At 47.1% G+C, this 19286-nt stretch overlaps 1 protein-coding gene across 1 annotated transcript in view; it reads left to right on the top strand.

The window, feature by feature from the left end:
- The window catches only part of LOC147016074 (protein FAM131A-like), a 54082-nt gene that overhangs the window by 21072 nt on the left and 13724 nt on the right, over window positions 1–19286 (top strand). The window lies entirely within an intron of this gene.

Genomic DNA, 19286 nt, shown 5'->3' with positions numbered 1-19286 from the left:
TGCGTTGCACAGCACGGACCTCGCGCGCGCTGCTGGGCGAACCCGGCACGGTCCCCGAAACAACTACAGCCGCTACTCGGCTTTCTTTCCTCTATCGCCGTCGTCGTCGCCATTCAACATACGCACTCCCGCGTGTTACGACGCTCACACTCCATTCCATTACATTCACCCCGGGAGACGCGGCTGCATGTTCACACATGCCCACCGACATCTCCCTTACATACCGCTCTCTCACACACACGGTCTCCCTTGCACTCGGCCGTTCACTCACGCATGCTACCTCCCTCCACACGTGGCTCCACTCACTCGCGGCCTTCCACTCACTCGTGCCATTTCCCTCACACAAACCACACCACTCACACACGCGGGGGCACTCACCCGCGGTGCCTCACTCATACACCGTGCCTCACTCACACACCGTCCCTCACTCACACACGCGGGGGCACTCACCCGCGGTGCCTCATCCACACTGGCCGTTTCATCCACACACACGGCCTCTTTCACTTGCGGTGCCCCTTTTACACACGGCGTGCTGGGAAGCACGTACTCCGGCACAACCGCCACCACACCACTCACACACGGGGTCGCTTCCACACACGGGGACGCACTCACACCTTGCACCACACACACAGGGACAACCACACTGGGGATTCGTGTCCCCACAAGGGTCTCCGGGGCCTCTATAACCCCCAAGCTCTCCGTGCACCTGTCCACAGCACCCGTCCCCTCGACCTCGCAAAGCACGACCGAACCCACCTGGTCGTGACTCGCCTCAAGGGGGCATACTCCCTCCCCTCGTTCCTGGAGGAGGCCATCCAGCTGCTCGCACCGGGCCTCCACCCAGTCCGCGAGCTCACCCCCATTGTCCTCCACTACCTCCGTGTGTGTGTGTGTGCGTCACTTACCCCGTCTTCATCGTGCAGTCTTCCCTCTATCGTTCCCATCTCCCGTGTCTCTGCCAACTCTTCACCCTTTACCTCCCTTGTCTCAACTATTATTTCTGTCTCTCCCCTTGTTATCTCCCTCGTGCACGTCTCCGTCACCCCAATTAGTTTGTCCCTCTCGGTTACCGTCACTTTTTCTGTCACGACCCTCGCCCAACACACCCCCTGAATTATTTTGTCACCCGCCTCCACCGCGGGCCTGTCAGCCGTTGCACCCCCTTCCAGCTCGTTCGCTCCCACACGTGGAGTCGCCATTTTAAGCTCCCTGCAAATGGCCTTCATGCCCGCCTGCAGGCATCGGCCCATGTTCTGCGTCTCACCCCGCAACTCTTTCATTTCTTCCTTCATGTTTGTTTCCATTCCGTTCATTTGCTGTGCATTCGCATCCATCTTTTCGTTCATTTGTTTGTTCATTCCTTTCATTTCGTTTTTCATATCCGCATTCATCTTTACCAGCATGGTGAATAGCTGGGCCATGTCGGGTGCGCTTGGGTGAGCCGTTTCGGCAGGGATCGGGGAAGGGTTTTGGTGTAGAGGGGGAGGAGAGGTGTCATACACCGCGGCCGCTGCCGCACCCATTTCGGGCTCTGGGTTCAGTTGGGCGAGTTCGTTTTCCTGTACAACCAACATTTCCTGCACGGGGATTTCATCCTGGACCATGGATTCTACACATTCTACATCCATTTCTAATACCCCCGGCTCCCGCTCGCCTTGAGACGCCATCTTGCTTCTCGTAAAGGGTTAATTTAGCTCGATCGTAATTTGGAGGGAATCGGGGGTCGCTCCTCTCACCCCTGGACCGATTCCCGTGAATTTAGTTGGAGACAGGAGAGCCCGTTTTCCCGTTCTCCGATACCAGTGCCGCGAGGAGGGCGATGAGTTTATATCGCACGACCTGACACCAGTGTTGCGGATTCGCGCCCGCCGGCGTGCGAACGGCCACGTAACTCGAATCGCGGCACGTCGCCCACCGGACGGACAATCCAGTCGTGACCCTCTCGGACTAACGCCGGGAACCAGTCACGGGTGGACCTTTCGGCCGCACCACGATCGTGCCAATCGGCCCCCTGCGTGGGATAGGGTTGCTCGCCAAATTCGACCTACCAAAGTACCCACACGGAGGGTAGACCGGGCGATCGCACCTCGCCGCAGGTCGACTTCGGACACGGGCCACTTTAAGCGACCCGTTCCGTACTATCGGGATAACCGAGCGGTGTTATCGTCGGCCTCGACGGTTCGATTAATTATCGGGCGTATTCAGCCCACCACCAACCCTTTACGTGAAGTACGATGGAGATTCAATGAAAGAAAAGACGAAGCGAAACAGGAAAACAGTTCAACATAATTCACATTTATTTCGCGATGGCACACGGAAAGCACACATATACAATTACACCAAAAGCAAATGTAAAAGGAGAACAAACACACAATATTACACAAAAAGCAAATATAAAAGAAGAAGACAATGCAGAGCTATCCGACTACCGAGCACACGGCAACACTTATACAATTTTACTTCACAGACGGCGCCGACAACACATATACCCAAAGCAAAAGAAAAGGACCACCCTCAAGGATGAGGTGGGCCTGGGGCCGAGACCGCGTCGGGCCTACCCGTCTGATGATGAGACGCAAAGTGGCAGTGGCGCCCCAACTCCGCGGGCCTCGCGGACAGTGTCTGGTAGGGGGTGGGAAAGGGGCCCCCTTGTCGCACGATCTCAGCGCGGGGGGGGGGAAACAGGAGGGGGTTGTTGATGCTCGGGGGAAAGGAGGATATCTCCCTGTCTCGGGTCCCGCGACGAGCGTCTCCACCACGACCTCGGTCGCGCCGCCGGCCTCTCCCTCCACAGCTCCCCGACTCCGACGCGAGCACCCCTCAACCGCCTTCGCCGCCGCCGCCTCTCCACAGCTTCGTCCGATCGCCCTCTCCATCTCCTCTCTTGACTCGTCCCAACTCTTCACTGGCTCCGCGAACTCCCAACTGCGCGCGCGCACCGCACACTTTCATTGCGCTTCCGGGGTTTCTTTCGAGCCCTTCGACTCGCGCACGTGTTAGACTCCCGACTGCCTCGACTGACGAACGCGGCCCCTTATATGCCCCGTGGCTTCGCCCCTTCACCTTTAACCCTTTACCTCCGACCCTTCACCTCTAACTGGCTCCCCATTGGACCGAGGAAAAGTGGGCGTGAATGCTTTTTGATCCATGAATTTGCATGTAGCGACCACACTCCAACGCCCTGGAGGCGGGGCCAAATCGCCCCACGCTCACCGATAGGACGGAGCAGAAGTGGGCGTGAGTCGTTTTTGATCCGTTTTCTTCGGAAAGTCTGTGATGTTTCTGAACACGCTGCTCGGTGCGCGCCCTGCACGAGTCCAGTATCGGTGCCCACAAGTGGCGCAAGAATGGTGGTAATACGATGGTGGCGAGTTGTGACGGTAAAGGTCGTGGCTATTGTCGTGAAGCGGCGTTGTGGTTGGTGGTTGTTGTGTGATGGCTGTTGAGACGTGGTTGGTGGTGGTAGTAATGGCGGCTGGTCCAAAATAAAGATCGTAAAAGAAAAACGGCTATCTAGAAGGGTCGCAGCCCGCATGAATGACATTTATTCCCTCTAAACAACGGGGTTGGGCCTAACTACACATATACTTACAGAGATATCTCACCTAAGGGACCTGAATGGTGGTTTGCGAATTTCGTCAACCACAACACTATATATATGTATATGTACACACATATATATATATATATATATATATATATATATATATATATATATATATATATATATATATATATCGATGTATATATGTATATATGTATATATGTATATATGTATATATGTATATATGTATATATGTATATATGTATCACTTCCGGTTCTGGGTTTGGAGTGTCGGAAGGTCTCCTTCAGGGCTATTTGCTGATGATCTCAAAGTTAAGTTTCCGGTCGTTATCTGTCCCCTTTTAACTGTTTATTTTCTCACCTACATGTTACTGTGTGTTTCTAGTTCGGTTTTGTTTCAAAAATCGTGCTATTTTTGTGAGATTTTGTCGACCTTGTCTTACCGGGTGCTTGAGGCCTATCCTTGAGGCTTGAGGCTTTTTCCCCTTCGGTGTATGATCGCGTTTATTTGTTTTTTTTCCCCATCACCTTCAATTTATATCTTCCCCACTTTCCTAACTTCCTCCATCCCTTCCACTAATCACTCTATTTCTTATGTTAAACCAAAAAAAAAAATAAAAAAATAAAACGACGACCTTTTCCCTTGCACACCAACGACTCTCGATTCTCCTTCTCCTTCTCCTTCTCCTCCTCCTTCTCCTCCTTCTCCTCCTCCTCCTCTGATTTTTTTCTACAACACTTCCATGACCTTATCTGTTGAAAACTCTCTCAAATATTAATAATAATAATAAAAACGATCTCTTATGCTTCATCTTCCTCTTTTACACGTGTGGTACTCTTCACTGTATCAGAATGCACTACTCTTCTACTATTTAAACAGACTGCTCTCAATTCGACCTTTCCTTCATACATTGCCTAAAAAATCGAACTGTTACAGCGTTTCTTCTTTCCATTCTCTGAATTCGCCTTTATTGCATCCATCAAGAAACATGCCTAATCGCATCTCTGAAATAAAACTTTTTAAAAACCCAGGTTGCTATGAATGTTCGCTTTCCATCAACCATTCTTTTTTTTCCAACTTCTGTGACAACTCACCCCTCTCACCCTTCACTCTCAAAGCAACCATCCCACTCTTCTCCCTCCAAGCCTCCCTCTCACCTCTCTCAAAAACTCCCCCTCACCTTTCTCCCACCATTCATCCCCTCACTCACCCTTCTCAAAGCTGCCTCCTTCCACTGCCCTCTCACCTCCATCTCTTCACTCCACCTCCTCAAATCCTCAACTGCCGTCTGCCCCCTCTCTTGTCCCCCCTCTCCCCCAGCACCACAAAGCCTTTTCTCCTCCTCATCCAGCCCCCTCCCCTGGCTATTCTGCAATCCCCCACACTCTTTCAACAACCCTCTTTAACTCCCCCCACTCGTTCCTTGTCCTACCCTCCCCCTCCCCCACCCCCTGCACCCAAAGCCTCTTCCCCTCCCTCTTCATTAAAAGTGTGGACCTCAAATATCCGGGGCCTTCGCTCAAACCTTTCAGATCTTTCCATACAGGTTGCCACTGACAAACCAGACATAATCTGCCAAACAGAAACTTTCCTCCCCAAAGGCGTGTCTCACTCTCAAGTATCTCTCCCTGGTTACTCCCTCCTCCGGTATGACAGACCTGAGCCTCATCCTGGTGGAGGAGTTGCTCTCTTCATCAAAGACTCTATTCCTCACTCTCCATGCACTGCCCTCACTCCCCCACATCCCCAGGAATACCTCTGGCTATGGCTTCCCCTCCACTCTCACCACGTGTTTATTTGTGTACTGTACCGTCCACCAAACAGTGATGACTCCATCAACACCTCATTATCCGAAAACATGGACCAACTTCTATCTTATCATCCAAACTCTTTCTTCCTCATATGTGGCGACTTCATTTGGGATCATCATGCCAGTTGGCGAGGTGTGGGTACCTCTCTCACCTGTCATGGCACCTCAGCAAAAGCTTTCTGCGACTCATTGTGACTGACTCAATTGGTCAATTTCCCAACCCGGATCTCAACCAATGGTACTCCCTCTCTTCTGAATCTGATTTTGACAAATTTCCCTGACAATATCTGATTCTCTTCCTCCGCTATAATCGGTTCTTCTGACCACGTCCTTGTCAAAGTGGGCATCTCTCTGGCTGTTATCAGAGAACCACCTCACCGCCGTCGAGTCTGGCATTTCACTCAAGCCGACTGGCAGGGGCTCCAAGCAGCCATCAAACTTATAGACTGGTCTCCTATCACTACTTTCTCAAACATCAACGCATCCTGGAAATTCTTTCAAAGAAACTTGCTCTCCCTCATGCACAGATTTATCCCCTCTCGTCTTCAGTTGTCCTACCCTTCCTCCCGCCCTTGGTTCACTGAAGTTTGTGGTGATGCAGTTGTCCTGAAACAACTTGCCTTTTCCTCATGGAAAGCAAACCCAACTGAGGGCAATCTCAGTTCCTCCCATAAAGCTCGGAACATGTGTGTATCTATCCTCAGGAGAGCCAGAAAACAACATCTTTCTCATCTCAAATCTGAACTCTCAAACCTCTCTCCCTCCTCAAAATCCTGGTGGCATCTAATCAAATCTGTTTCTGATGTATGTTCACCCTCCATCCCCTCCCTTACCTCAAATGGCCGCACTGCTGATACCGCACGTGAAAAGGCTAAATGCCTAAACTCGGTGTTTGCAGCTAATTCTTGTGTCCAAAACCCATCACTTTTCTACCCACCTTACCCAGTCGCACCCATCTGTCCCTGGACTCTGTCTCCTTTTCTCCTGACAAGGTGGAGAGCCTGCTGTCAAACCTCGACTCAGATTCTGCAACCGGTCCAGAAGGCATCAGCCCACGTGTCCTAAAAACCTGCTCTTCTGTTGTTGTTCACCCTCTCTCTCTTCTCTTCACCCTCTCATTTGCTCAAGGCCATCTGCTTGGAAATTAGCAAACATTACTGCCCTGCATAAAAAGGTGCAAAAACAGATCCCTGCAACTACAGACCAATCAGCCTTCTCCCAATCATCAGCAAGGTTATGGAATCCATCATCGCTTCAGACATGAAATCCTTCCTCTTGTCCAATGGCTTGATTTCTGATCATCAATTTGGTTTCAGACCAGGTCACTCTGCACTGGATATGCTGCTTCTGCTCTCCCAACAATGGATGGAGGTCCTCAATGCCAGACAGGAAATCTGAGCCGTATCCCTGGACATATCACGTGCTTTTGACACAGTCTGGCACCCTGCCCTGCTAACCAAACTCTCTTCCTATGGTATCCAAGGCCATCTCCACTCATGGCTCGCAGACTTCCTCTCCTGTCGCAGTCAACGGGTGGCCCTAAATGGAGTTCTTTCATCCCCTCTTCCTGTCCAGGCTGGAGTTCCTCAAGGTAGCATTGTGGGCCCTGTTCTTTTTCTGGTTTTCATCAACGATCTCTCCGACTCTCTGGAAAATCCTCTATATCTCTTTGCTGATGACTCCACCCTCTGCCATACCATCGGTCATCCCTCAGACCGGCAAGCATCAGCTTCTTCGCTCACTGCAGATCTGGATAAAATCACAAACTGGTCCAACACGTGGAACATGTCTTTCAATCCGGACAAATCTCACACTCTCACCCTGTTTCTTTGAAAGGACCATTGAGAAAACCCCCTCATCCACTTTCTCAACAATCCTCTGGAAGAATTCCTTTCTTTCAAGCTTCTGGGTCTCACTATCTGCCATGACCTTTCCTGGGAAAGCCACATTTCAAACCTTGCCTCCAAAGCCAGTCGCCGACTGGGAATCCGCCATCGTGCAAAGTCCTTCCTCAGCCCACCTGAGCTCCTGACCACTTACAAAGCTTTTGTCTGCAGCCTGATGGAGTACTGCTCTCCCCTCTGGGCTGGTGCTCCTGCCTCTCACATTTCTTGGCTTCATGCTGTGGAAACCAAGGCTTTTTGGATAATTAGCATCTCTTGCAATGAGGCTGAGTCTTTGTGCCTCTCACTCAATCACCGCAGGTTGGACGGTGGTCTTTCTGTCTTTTAAGCGTCTCCTCTCCGGTCTCGCCCCCCTGCTCTGTCTGTCTGTTTTTTTTGTAACGAATAAGCTCCTAGACCAGTGAACCGATCTTGATGAAACTTTACACACATATAGACCTAACATTCAGCTCCAGGATGCGCTGAGTGGCTTTCCATAAAAATGAACAATATAGATAAATAAATAAAAAATTCCATTAAAAAAAAGGCTTTCAAATAGTGCGCCGGCGTATTAATCGTAACAAAAGGCTTCATGGTTAAAAACGCTATAGTTTTTTGAAATACAAAATGTTCGTATTCGTTGACTTTTTCAACATACACATTCTCCTCCTGTTATTTGAATTCTCGAACTGCATGTGCACGTTATATATATATATATATATATATATATATATATATATATATATATATATATATATATATATATATATATATATATATATATATATATATATATATATATATATATATATATATATATTGTTACGGCTGTGGAAATTCGCATTACACCATAAAGGGCCCTCAGGTGAGATATCTTCATAGGTACATGTGTAGTTATCCCAAACCCGTTGTATAGAGGGAATTTATGTGATCCATTTGGGCTGCGATCCTCCAGTTAGCCATTTTTCTGTGCTATCTTTTATTTCAAACACACAGCATCTCAACAACCATGCCATCCCCATCACAGCGCCAACCACACTGCAACCACGCCACCTCCACCATCTACGCTACTACATCTTCGCCACTACGTCCGCTTCCGAACGGTAAACAAAGGCGCCAAGGAGGGAACTGCGAGGATGCGCAGGTTTCCCCGCCTGCTTCTTCCGTTTGACTTCCCCGCACTTTGGAGTGGAGGAGAGGCAATGAAGGTCAAAGGTCAGAGGTCATGTAAAGGAGGGGTCTCATTTTGGGGGAATAATTCTCTGGTCCAGAGCCAAAAACTGACTCCCCCGGCCCCCGCACGGGGCGGGGTGGAGGGAGAGCGTGAGGGAACGCCCTTTACGGGAACCCTCTCGAAGAAAGGTGGAGCCGAGAACGGGGTGGGTGAAGGGCGGAGCCCCGCGCTATAAAAGACGGACACGGGCGGGGCGCTCGGGCGCCTCTTCCTCTTCCGCCTCTTCTTCTTGGTCGCCTCTTCCTCTTCCGCCTCTTCCTCTTGGGAGCCTCTTCCTCTTGCGCACTTCCTCTTCTGCCTCTTCCTCTTTGTCTTGGCTGGTGGTCTGGTTGTTTTTCGGTTGGTTTTTGTGGAGAGTTGGTCTTCGGAAAGAGGTCCTGCGCCCGCGGCTTGGTGAGTGACCCTCTCACGAAGGCACGGACGGGAGACGCGGCAGCGCCCGTTGTGAGGTGGACCTGCGCGTCCGGACGGGGAGTGCAGAGAGGGTTCGCCAGCCGCGAGAGAGGTCGGGGCCAGGCGCGACCACGCTGACGGTCATGGGAGAGGGACTCACCAGCCATAAAAGGGAAGTCGCGACTTCTTTCTTTCTTTTCCTTCCTTTGCTTGTTGTATAAATGTGTGTGTTGGCGCCGTCTGTGAAGTCGAACTGTTTTAACTGTTATATGTGCATTTTGACTGTATGGCTGTATATACGTGCTTGTCTGTGTGTGTGAATAAAAGTGCTTGCATGTTGAATTGTGCCTGTTTCACTTCGTCTCCTTCCTTTTAATTGACTCTCCATCCTGCTTCACGTAAGGGGTTCGTAAGGGGTTCGTAGTGGGTGCAACATCCCAGTAATTAATCGGAACCATCAAGGCTGACGATAACACCGCTCGCTTATCACTGTAGCACGGAACGGACCGCTTAAGCGGTTCGGGTCCGGAGTCGGCCTGTGGCGTGGTACGATCGCCCGGTCGACCATTCGCGCAGGTACTTAGGTAGATCGAATTTGGCGAGCAACCCTATCCTGCGTGGGTGGGCAATTGGCACGATTGTGGTGAGGTCGAAAGGCCCACCCGTGATTAGCTCCCGGCGTTGTTCCGAGAGGGTCATGACTGAATTGTCCGTCCGGTGGGCGACGTGCCGCGATTGGAGTTACGTGGCTGTTCGCACGCCGGCGGGCGCGAATTCGCAACAATGTGTGTGTGTGTGTGTGTGTGTATACATATATATGTATATATATATGTATATATATATATATATATATATATATATATATATATACATTCTGTATATTGGTCCTATTATTCTGGAATTCACAAATGACCATTATTTTATTCTCTTATGTGTTGTGCATTCCGTTATAACTCAACATGATTATCCTCACCCTTTTTTTTTTTTTTTTTTTTTTTTTTTTTTTTTAATACCTTGGTCGAGGCTCGTATGAGAGCTAACACACAACTCACAGCAAGGAGGCATGAGACAAGAGGGGCGGGAGTGGAAGGGACAAAACATTGGGGAACAGACACAGGTGAACTGTGGAAGGGAGAGGGATGGGGATGGGACGGGGAACATGGCGAGGGGAAGATGGACATTAAAGGGACTTTCAGGAAGGAAAGCAGGAGAATTGAAGGAAGTGGGCTTGGGTGGATTATCGGGGGTAGAAAAGATCGAGGATTTGGATGGGGGAAGATAAGAGGTGGTGGTGAACAGCTGTTTTGAAAGCCTGAAGGGAAGAATGGGAAAGAATAGAGTGAGGAAGTTTATTCCAAAGGCGGGAAAAAAGAGGAATGAAAGAGTGAAGATGAGCAGTGATTCGTGATTTTGGTAGTTTTACCAGAAGGGGTTGTGGGTGGACCTTCAGCGCCCTGTGGAAATGTGGTTGGGACAAATGGCAGAGAAAGCAGGGGGAGGAAAGGCTGGAGAGGAGTCGGTAGAAGACAGAAAGACCACCGACCAACCTGCGGTGATTGAGTGAGAGGCCCAAAGACTCAGCTTCATTGCGGGAGATGCCAATGATCTTAAAAGCCCTGGTTTCGACAGCGTGAAGTCGAGAAAGGTGGGAGGCAGGAGCACCAGCCCAGAGGGGAGAGCAGTACTCCATCAGGCTACGGACAAAAGCTTTGTAAGTGGTCAGGAGCTCAAGAGGGCCGAGGAAGGACTTTGCACGACGGAGGATTCCCAGTCGGCGACTGGCTTTGAGGCAAGGTTGGAAATGTGACTTTCCCAGGAAAGGTCATGGCAGATAGTGAGACCCAGAAGCTTGAAAGAAAAGACTTCTTCCAGAGGATTGTTGAGAAAGTGGATGGGGGGGTTTTGTAAACGGTCCTTTCGAAGAGACATAGTGAGAGTGTGAGATTTGTCTGGATTGAAAGACATGTTCCACGTGTTGGACCAGTTTGTGATTTTATCCAGATCTGCAGTGAGCGAAGAAGCTGCTGCTTGCCGGTCTGAGGGATGACAGATGGTACGGCAGAGGGTTGAGTCATCGGCAAAGAGAAATAGAGGATTTTCCAGAGAGTCCGAGAGATCATTGATGAAAACCAGAAAAAGAACAGGGCCCAGAACGCTACCTTGAGGAACTCCAGCCTGCACAGGAAGAGGGGATGAAAGAACTCCATTTAGGGCCACACGTTGGGCCACATTTAGGGCCCTCAACATTAATTATGTATGCACAAGTCTTGTTTGTCATCCATCATGCAGCTCTGTGGACATTTTTGACAGGTCATATAACTGTCTTTTTATCGTGTACTTATTTAATACTGCTTCAGTATTTCATTCACATATTCTAACTGGAGAGATGTTAAATTTGCACCATCACAAATCCCCATGCTTCCTTCCTAATGCAAAGTTGAAAGATGGCAAAAAGTTCTCCAATATCAAAATTGGCGTTAAAAAGTCTTCTCTTTTTACGCCTGTTTTTCTAAGGCCCCACCTCGGTACATGAACCAGGGGTGAAATCCAAAAAATCATCACATATTTCATGTGTGCTCAACTGCCGCATTGTTGATTGCATATACAAAGTTTCATGAGAAACTTTTAAAATGTGCCCTTAAAACTTCATTTTTGGTACTTGACCTTTTGACCCTGTCCCATGGCTCGAGGAGGTTGGGGTCAAAAATGGTACTGCTCTCGCACATTCTTACCATGTGCTGATCATAATTATCAAGTTTGGTGAATATCTGCAGTACCGTTTAGGTGGAGATAGCATGATGGACTGACGGATTGACTGATGGACAGACACAGACAGACGGAGCCAATTACAATGTACCTCCCCCCCTCCCCCCCTTAAAAAAAGCATGGGGATAACTAGAGAGTTCATAGAACACCTTACCCAATGCAGTCATGAGAAAAAGGACATGGGAAGGGTCTCTTTAACTCTCGCTTTGCATTTCTGAATACGATCTATATTTACTACGAGCTGCAATTTTGTCTAAATCTCGATTTTCTACCACATGCGAGCGCGAGCGGGTAATTTGATTGGTTGAGATTGTGTAAAATTGCGTAATATTGTCATGTCCATGCTGGTTTAAGACCGACCTGGATGGATAGTGAAACAGTTCTTCCTTGGAGGCGAACACGTGATCCTTGGAGAGTATGGCACGCGCAGGATGGAAGGGCGGCAAAGATGTGTAGCAAATGGAAGCACGAGGGTATATACTCGAACCCACAACAAATAGACAGACACAAGCAATCTTTAATAAATGGGAGTTTAATGACACAAATCAGATATTTATAATTAATGGAGATAAATCAAAACAGGGTAATAATGAAACGTGATGTGAACTAAATCTAATTTTGAGGCACCTCCACACAGACCATTAGAAAAACGGACAAGTGGTAAAGATAAATAAAAGAATAATCCCTCCTTTTATTCAGGAACTTAGCTCCATGTCCAGAAGTGGCCTTCTTTTGAGCTTGGGCGATCGAACCCACATCGCCCTGCGCAAGCTCGCAAAATGGCGCCCAGCCGCTCTCTGAGTGGGAAATGTACGGGAGGTAGTTCGGGCAGTAATATTCAACACCAGGGCTCAGAAACCTCCATGCAGCTTATTTTCAAAATCGCACTTGATGCAGCCTTCTTCACCAGGTCAAGGGGAAGCCAGAAAAACGAGACCTCCGTCTCCAAGTGCGTACCTCACGAAAAACTCCCTTCACACTCCTGTTTGTCCCGACTGACCGCCAATCCTGACTCAATCCTCCTTTCCCCTCTCTGACGTCACCCCATCCATCATCCACCCCAGGGGTGTGGTTTCACTAGTTTTCATTCCTGGAGGGGGAGTTTTTGCCTGCTTGGAAATGTCCAGCTTGGTTGTCGTTGTTCTAAGGACATGATTCCTTTTTATCGCCGGTCTTGAAATACAAAAACATAGGAAAAGGTCACAGGGGCAATCACATACTGAAAAAAATTAGCCTTAGATCCTACCTAATGCAACACAGCAGCACCCCTCCCCCTGTGGTGATACATAACACTTGAGCTTACAGTTCCCCTACTTAAGTTACATCAAAATTTCTCCCACACGTCCAAGGGCCATGCTTCTTTATATAATCCTACCTTTACGATGAAGTTCCTCCATCAACCCCACAAACATAACAATGTTTTATCCACGTACAATGCTGCAAAACTGGAAGTTTTTGGAAATGGCAAGAAGATGATTTGTGTTCTTGAGTGTTTAAATATATAATTCAATCAATTTTTTTTGAAAAAAACAAAGATTTTAAAGGTAGAAGAAAAGTTTATTTTTTTTTCAGAAGTTTCTCACGGTTGATGCACAGTCTCCCTCACACCACCTTATTTAACGTGTTTAATCAGTTCTGCATTCCTGTTGTTTGTGTCCTTTATGATGTCCCTAATATTGGAATGATTTTTAAAGTTTGTTTGACTGCCAGACAGACAGACAGATGAAAACAATTACACTACTCTCATATGCACATGCACGATCGGGACAAGGTTCCGTGCAATTTGCCAAATTCAAAGCCGAAGTACTGGTAAAGTGTAGGTTTGTGTTCCGATTCATGTTCTGCTGTGTTTAAAATATAACATTCCATTGAAAAGAAATTGTTCCTCGATCACAGACTGACGTCTGAGGATAGGCAGACAAAGCGAACCCATTGCCTCACACCGCTTTTCACTTCATGCGTGGGGTAATTACTACGGAAGTATCCCATTTATTGGAATCTAACAGGATTGTGCAGAGGTAGTGCACCAACCTTTGAGCTGTCTAGTCTGAGTTTGCCCAACTACAAACTGTTTTATGAGTGTTTTGCAGGTGGGGAGTTGCATCACAAAACGCACTGTCTCTCAGAAGGATGTTAAGCAGTAGACCCCTCTACTAGCATTATTTAGTAATAATACTACTACTACTACTACTACCACTACTAATAATAATACCATTCCCTTCATGCTGTCCTGGATGGGTCACCACTCGAACATAGGTTACCCAAAATGCCTATTACCAATACACTGGTACCATTTCACTGACCTCAGAAGGCTGACAGGCTGAGTCAACACCACATGGTGTTAATTCAACAGTTGATAGGGGTTCGAACTCAGGACCCTGAGGTCACAAGCCAGCCATATTGACCACGAAGCCGACACCAGGCTTATCAGCATTATTTAGTGGACGTTATTGATCCCACAAAGTCTTTCTCGAAGAGTAGGCTGGATAGTTCTGGCACCTTAAACAAATTCAAAATGCCTCCCACCTTCAATCGAACGTTAGGCCTGGCCTGCTTATCCATGAATGAATTTGGTCACGTGAACATGTTCTTAAAGCAGCCAATCTTAATCTAATTGGAAAATTATTAACTTAAAGGAAGAAGAGAGTCGGCTTCGTTCTGCTGCAATTTTGGTGCATGCCATCGAGATACTTACTGCTCCTGCTGGTGACTGCTCAACGGGAAGGGTGTGGGTATATCTGTGACATTGTGAAGCCAGGAAGAAGAACATTTTAAAATTCATGTGAACTGGAAATGGATTAAATGGACACCTGAAGGTTTTACCATACCACCTATCTACGATGAGGAAAGTGGAGGTTGAAATGAGGCTGATTACTTGGTTAATATTTAGCAAGGAGCTTGATTTGTCGCTACTGAATATGTATTAGAGAATAATGACATGAGGAGATCTCACTGAAGATTTTGATATGCATGTAATGGATTAGATGTAGATAACATATTCATATCAGTAAAATTGGTACGCGTGTTGAAAGACAAGTGAATTGAGACATATATGCGTGAAGACGTATCAACAACCTATGGTATACTGATGATACTACTCTGTTGGCAGAAAGTAAAGATAACTTGCTGAAACTGCTGCAGATAGTGAAGAAGGAAAGTGTAAAAGATGGTATTTATCCAAACCTAAAAACGATTAAGGTATTGTCAACTGAGAAGATCGACATGCTCAGATTGGAAGACGATCATATGGAAGTAGTGGGAAGTTTCATCTTCCTGGGTTATAAGGTTGACGTGAAAGGAGAATTTGGAGGGGAAATTAATAAATGGTTAGTGTTGGGGAGAACAGCAATGTCAGGATTGATAAAGATCTGAAAAGACAAGTATGTGACAAAACAAACCAAGAGGACGCTGGTGAATGATGTCGTATTTCCAATGGCAATGTATGGACGTGAGTCGTGGACAGTGAAATAGAAAGAAAGGAAGAACATTGATAGTTTTGAAATTTGGTTTTCGAGACGAATGCTAAAAATTCCATGGACTGCAGAAGTCACCAGAAGTCAGACACGACTTGGCGGAACCAGATAACGAGATAACTGCATGAAGAAATGTTTAACAACAAAGCAGTTTTCCAGATAACGGACAATAACCTCAGGATGATACACAAATACCTGTTGGAGTGAAAACCGAGGGATTTATTTCCACGTGCACAGTGAAGAGTTTAATTACGACATGCATGGTTAAATAAATACATTCTCACTGTTGTTTTCTTGTGTAACTGCCACCTATTCACCTTTGTTTTGTCAAATTTCACATTTTTCATGTGTGTGCGGCATGTGTGAAATTGGGTTTGTAGGCCTCGGGGGAATGATGGAAGGGGGGAATTAAGGAAGGGTGGAAAAGATTGAGCATTCTGTGCTTGACTCCACGATGGCATCATTTTTGTATTGCATTAACACTGGCATCATTTAACAGGATGGTTTTTAGACTGGTTAGCTTGATATAGTTCTGCTAACGTGGATGACATGGAATAGTTTTGTTGTTTTTTTTTTGTCTGTTTGTAACACCGCGCTGAGAACACAAAAATGACTTCAATACCGCCGGTATTTTTTTGGTTTGGTAAGTTAAGACTCGATAATTGAATTGGTTTTTCCGTAGGAGATTTGAACGCCATGTTCTGTTGATGTCAGATCATCCACTTTACGTTGAGAAAGAACAATAATGTTTGTGCCATGCTCTCTTAAAAGTCCTGGAGTAGGCGATGTCAAGATGTCTCCATGGGGAAAGTTTGGGCAAGATGCCCCTGCTCCGCTCTCTTCCCTCCTTCTTTCAATTTTCGTGGTTCATATTTATGTTTAGTATACTGAACGTCTACATGAAAGGTACTATCAAATTAAACAACTTCAATATCATGAACAAAAGGATGCAGCAATATATGTATATTGTGTATATATATATATATATATATATATATATATATATATATATATATATATATATATATATATATATATGTACACACACACACACACACACGAAAACGGCTCTGCTGACTGAATACAACATCACGCTGACATCATGCTCATATGTATTCAGAGTCAAAAGAGCCATTTTTGCTTTAATTTATCTTGCCCGACTGAACCCCCACCTCCTAACAGGAGTTCACCAGAGCAGAGACAATGTTTGTTGCTCGCAGGTCATGCAACATTTGCTGTTTTGGGACTCTATCTGTGCCTTGCTGCCTCACCAAGTTAGGGGTTCAAATTTTATATACACGAGCATCGGCACTCTCAGGTCTTCTTCGGAGGGGCAATTTAAAGTGGTGATATTTCCACAAAGTGATTTTGTTTTCTGGGATACACTGCGCACCTGAAAATTATTTTTGGATGTACTATATCCATGTTTTGCCTTGCTGGACCATAGGACCACACTGTAAAGTTTTTGTGATGTAAACTCAGCGACTCCGTTAGTCTCCTGCCGCAAAGATTTCCTGTCGTATTCCGCGTCCAATGTCTCGTCACCGTGCAGACTAAAATCTCTGTGCTTGGTGAGTGGCGGGCCGGCGGCAATCATGGGACACCTCTGCCGAGCGTACAAATGATCCTCATGATTGCTGGGAACTCGAGCGGTACAAGACTGCGACCAATCTCTAGCTCAGTCAGATTCCTTTGGAGCCACAAGATGAGGTCATCGAAAGCATGAAGAAGAGCCAAATACCAAGTCGGGTTAACAAGTGTATTGTGTGGTGTAAAAGGCACATCTGTACACTGTACAGGCAGCGATCGCAAATAATATAATCCCAATAATTAACTCCGACACATATGCATCTCATGGAACAGGGCAAATGCCAATCAGGAACCTTAATTATCCTTTGCCTTCAGCCTTCAAACACACACGATAGAGGAGATAGGGAGCCACAGGGTAAGCAGAGTCACTAGGCCAAGCCTGCTAATGTTGTTTTAGGTGCCGTGACTCATATCAGTTGACTGCACTGGCCTGCGTAGAATGAGGGAGGGATGACTGGGTAGAGTGGGTGTGGCTCCGATGAAGTGAGGCATGACAGGACGGGTGGAAGTGTGGCGTCACCCAGCACCTCTGTAGACTTGATGCAGCCTTCCTGCAACTTGAGACTGGGCATCTGCATCGTTATAACGCCATGCTCCTTTATCACCTTCAGGCCCCACATCATCGGTGATGTGATTTGCCCCCTCCCCTCTCTCACCATTGGTCGGCGCGAGCCTTACTTGACCCCTCACCTTGCCAAGTCGGTGCTACAACAAGGCCCAGATAATCGGGGCACCTTTTCCCGCCTGAACTAAGGGCTGGAGGCCTATTGCTGGAACTCCAGTGAAGGAACTCTAAAAAGGAGGACATTTACACAAAAAAAAACAGAGGAATAAAACATCAAGTAAAGGCTCGCAGGAATGATGGTTTTTAGATACACACACTCTCAGCCCACTAATGTTGTCATGGTGATGGAGCTGGTAATCAGGAAGGCAAACATTGGGGGAATTCTGAGGAGTATGTTGTATGCGGATGATCAGGCTGTTGTGGTGGAGAGTTGGTGGGAGATGCAGGAAGTACTGGGGGAGTGGAAGGAGGCATTTGGGATGCATGGGATGAAGATGAATATGGAGAAGACTGAGGTGATGTGGGTCAGGCAGCAGAGAAAAGAAACGAATGTCATGTTACAGGGGAAGGAGATCAGACAGACAGGTTTGAGTATCTGGAGGGAACAGTGACTGGGAATGGTAAGTCACAGGCAGATGTGTGGAAGAGGATTCATGTGGGTGTGAATACATGGAGGAGGGTGGAGGGAGTAATGGCAAAAAGAAAGATATCAAGGAAATGGAAAGGGAAGGTTCTGATGTCATGTGTAATGCCAGCTTACCTTTACGGTCTGGAGATGGTAGTAATGCCAGAGAGACAACAACAAAGGCTGCTGTTTTGCAAGAACAACTGGGTTAGGAGGATTGTGTGAGTGAAGAGGACGGATAGAAGCAGGAAAGATGAACTCAGGGAGGAGATTGGTGTGCAGATGAGCTTGATGGAGAGATTGGAGAAATCCCTGCTGAGATAGGCTGTGCACTTGGTACAGATGGGGGAAGAGAGAATGGTAAAGAGAGTGGATAGGTTGAGGGAGCAAGGTAGGAGGAAAAGAAGTATACCGTGGTTGATACGGGAGTATTTGTGAATAGGGATATCAGAAAGATCAGGGAGGTGGGTGGTTGGAGAGTGGAGGGAGTTGGCTGAGGACAGAGGGAAGTGGAGAAGTATCATGGTCAAGGCAGGGCAGAAGCTTGGTGCCTTTGGAGCTCACCCCTTATTTAAAGAACTGGAGCTGATTTCCTGTCTGATGTTATTTTTCAACCCCTGCAGTATGTGTGGTCTGTTTGTGTTGACCTTAGCCTTGATGGACCCCCACAGATAAGTTGGGAGGAGAGAGATCCGGGAAGTATGGAGGTCATTGGTTATATCCATCCATCGATAAATGAGTCGATCACCTGTGAAATGTCATCTCAAAACTTCAAAGCACCCTCGGCATACGTGGTGGTGCACCGTCTTCCTGGAAGATGACTGAATTAATTGTGGTGTCTTGCTTCCTTCTAATTTCCAGAAGGAATCTTCTCTGCAGCATATCCACATTTCCATCTGTGTTGATTGTCACTGTTCAGCTTCGTTCTCATAGAAGAAAGGTCCTATTATACCACTATGTCTGAGAGCACACCAAACTGTTACTTTCGCTGCAGAAACTGGTTGTTCCATATGTTCGGCATTTGGTGTTTTTCCCAAAATCGCATGTTCAGTTTGTTCTAATGGCTGCTGAAATGGAAGTGGGCCTCATCACTAAAGACGATGTTGTCTAGAAAATTCTGGTCTTCTTCGATCTGCTGGGGAATGGCGATGCAAAATTCTAACCTCCACCTTTTATTTACTTTAGTATACGAGTCCATGCCGAAGTGCAAACAGGAAGAGTAAGGTAAACCTAGAGATCAAAAAAGATCAAGCTATATTGAGCAAAGAGAGGCAGAGAGAAGCAGAATACAAGATCAGGCTGAGACTAGGAGAGCACTGCGGTCATCCAAAGGCAGGAGCGTGAGTGAGCGGTACTCGATTGAAATCTGGTTGAAAATGAG

Source organism: Eptatretus burgeri, chromosome 12 (genome assembly GCF_056783735.1).
Source record: "Eptatretus burgeri isolate ZD-2024b chromosome 12, Ebu_testis_v1, whole genome shotgun sequence".
Taxonomy (NCBI): domain Eukaryota; kingdom Metazoa; phylum Chordata; class Myxini; order Myxiniformes; family Myxinidae; genus Eptatretus; species Eptatretus burgeri.
The sequence above is the reverse complement of the archived record's forward strand: the minus strand, read 5'-3'. Positions and strand labels throughout refer to the sequence as shown.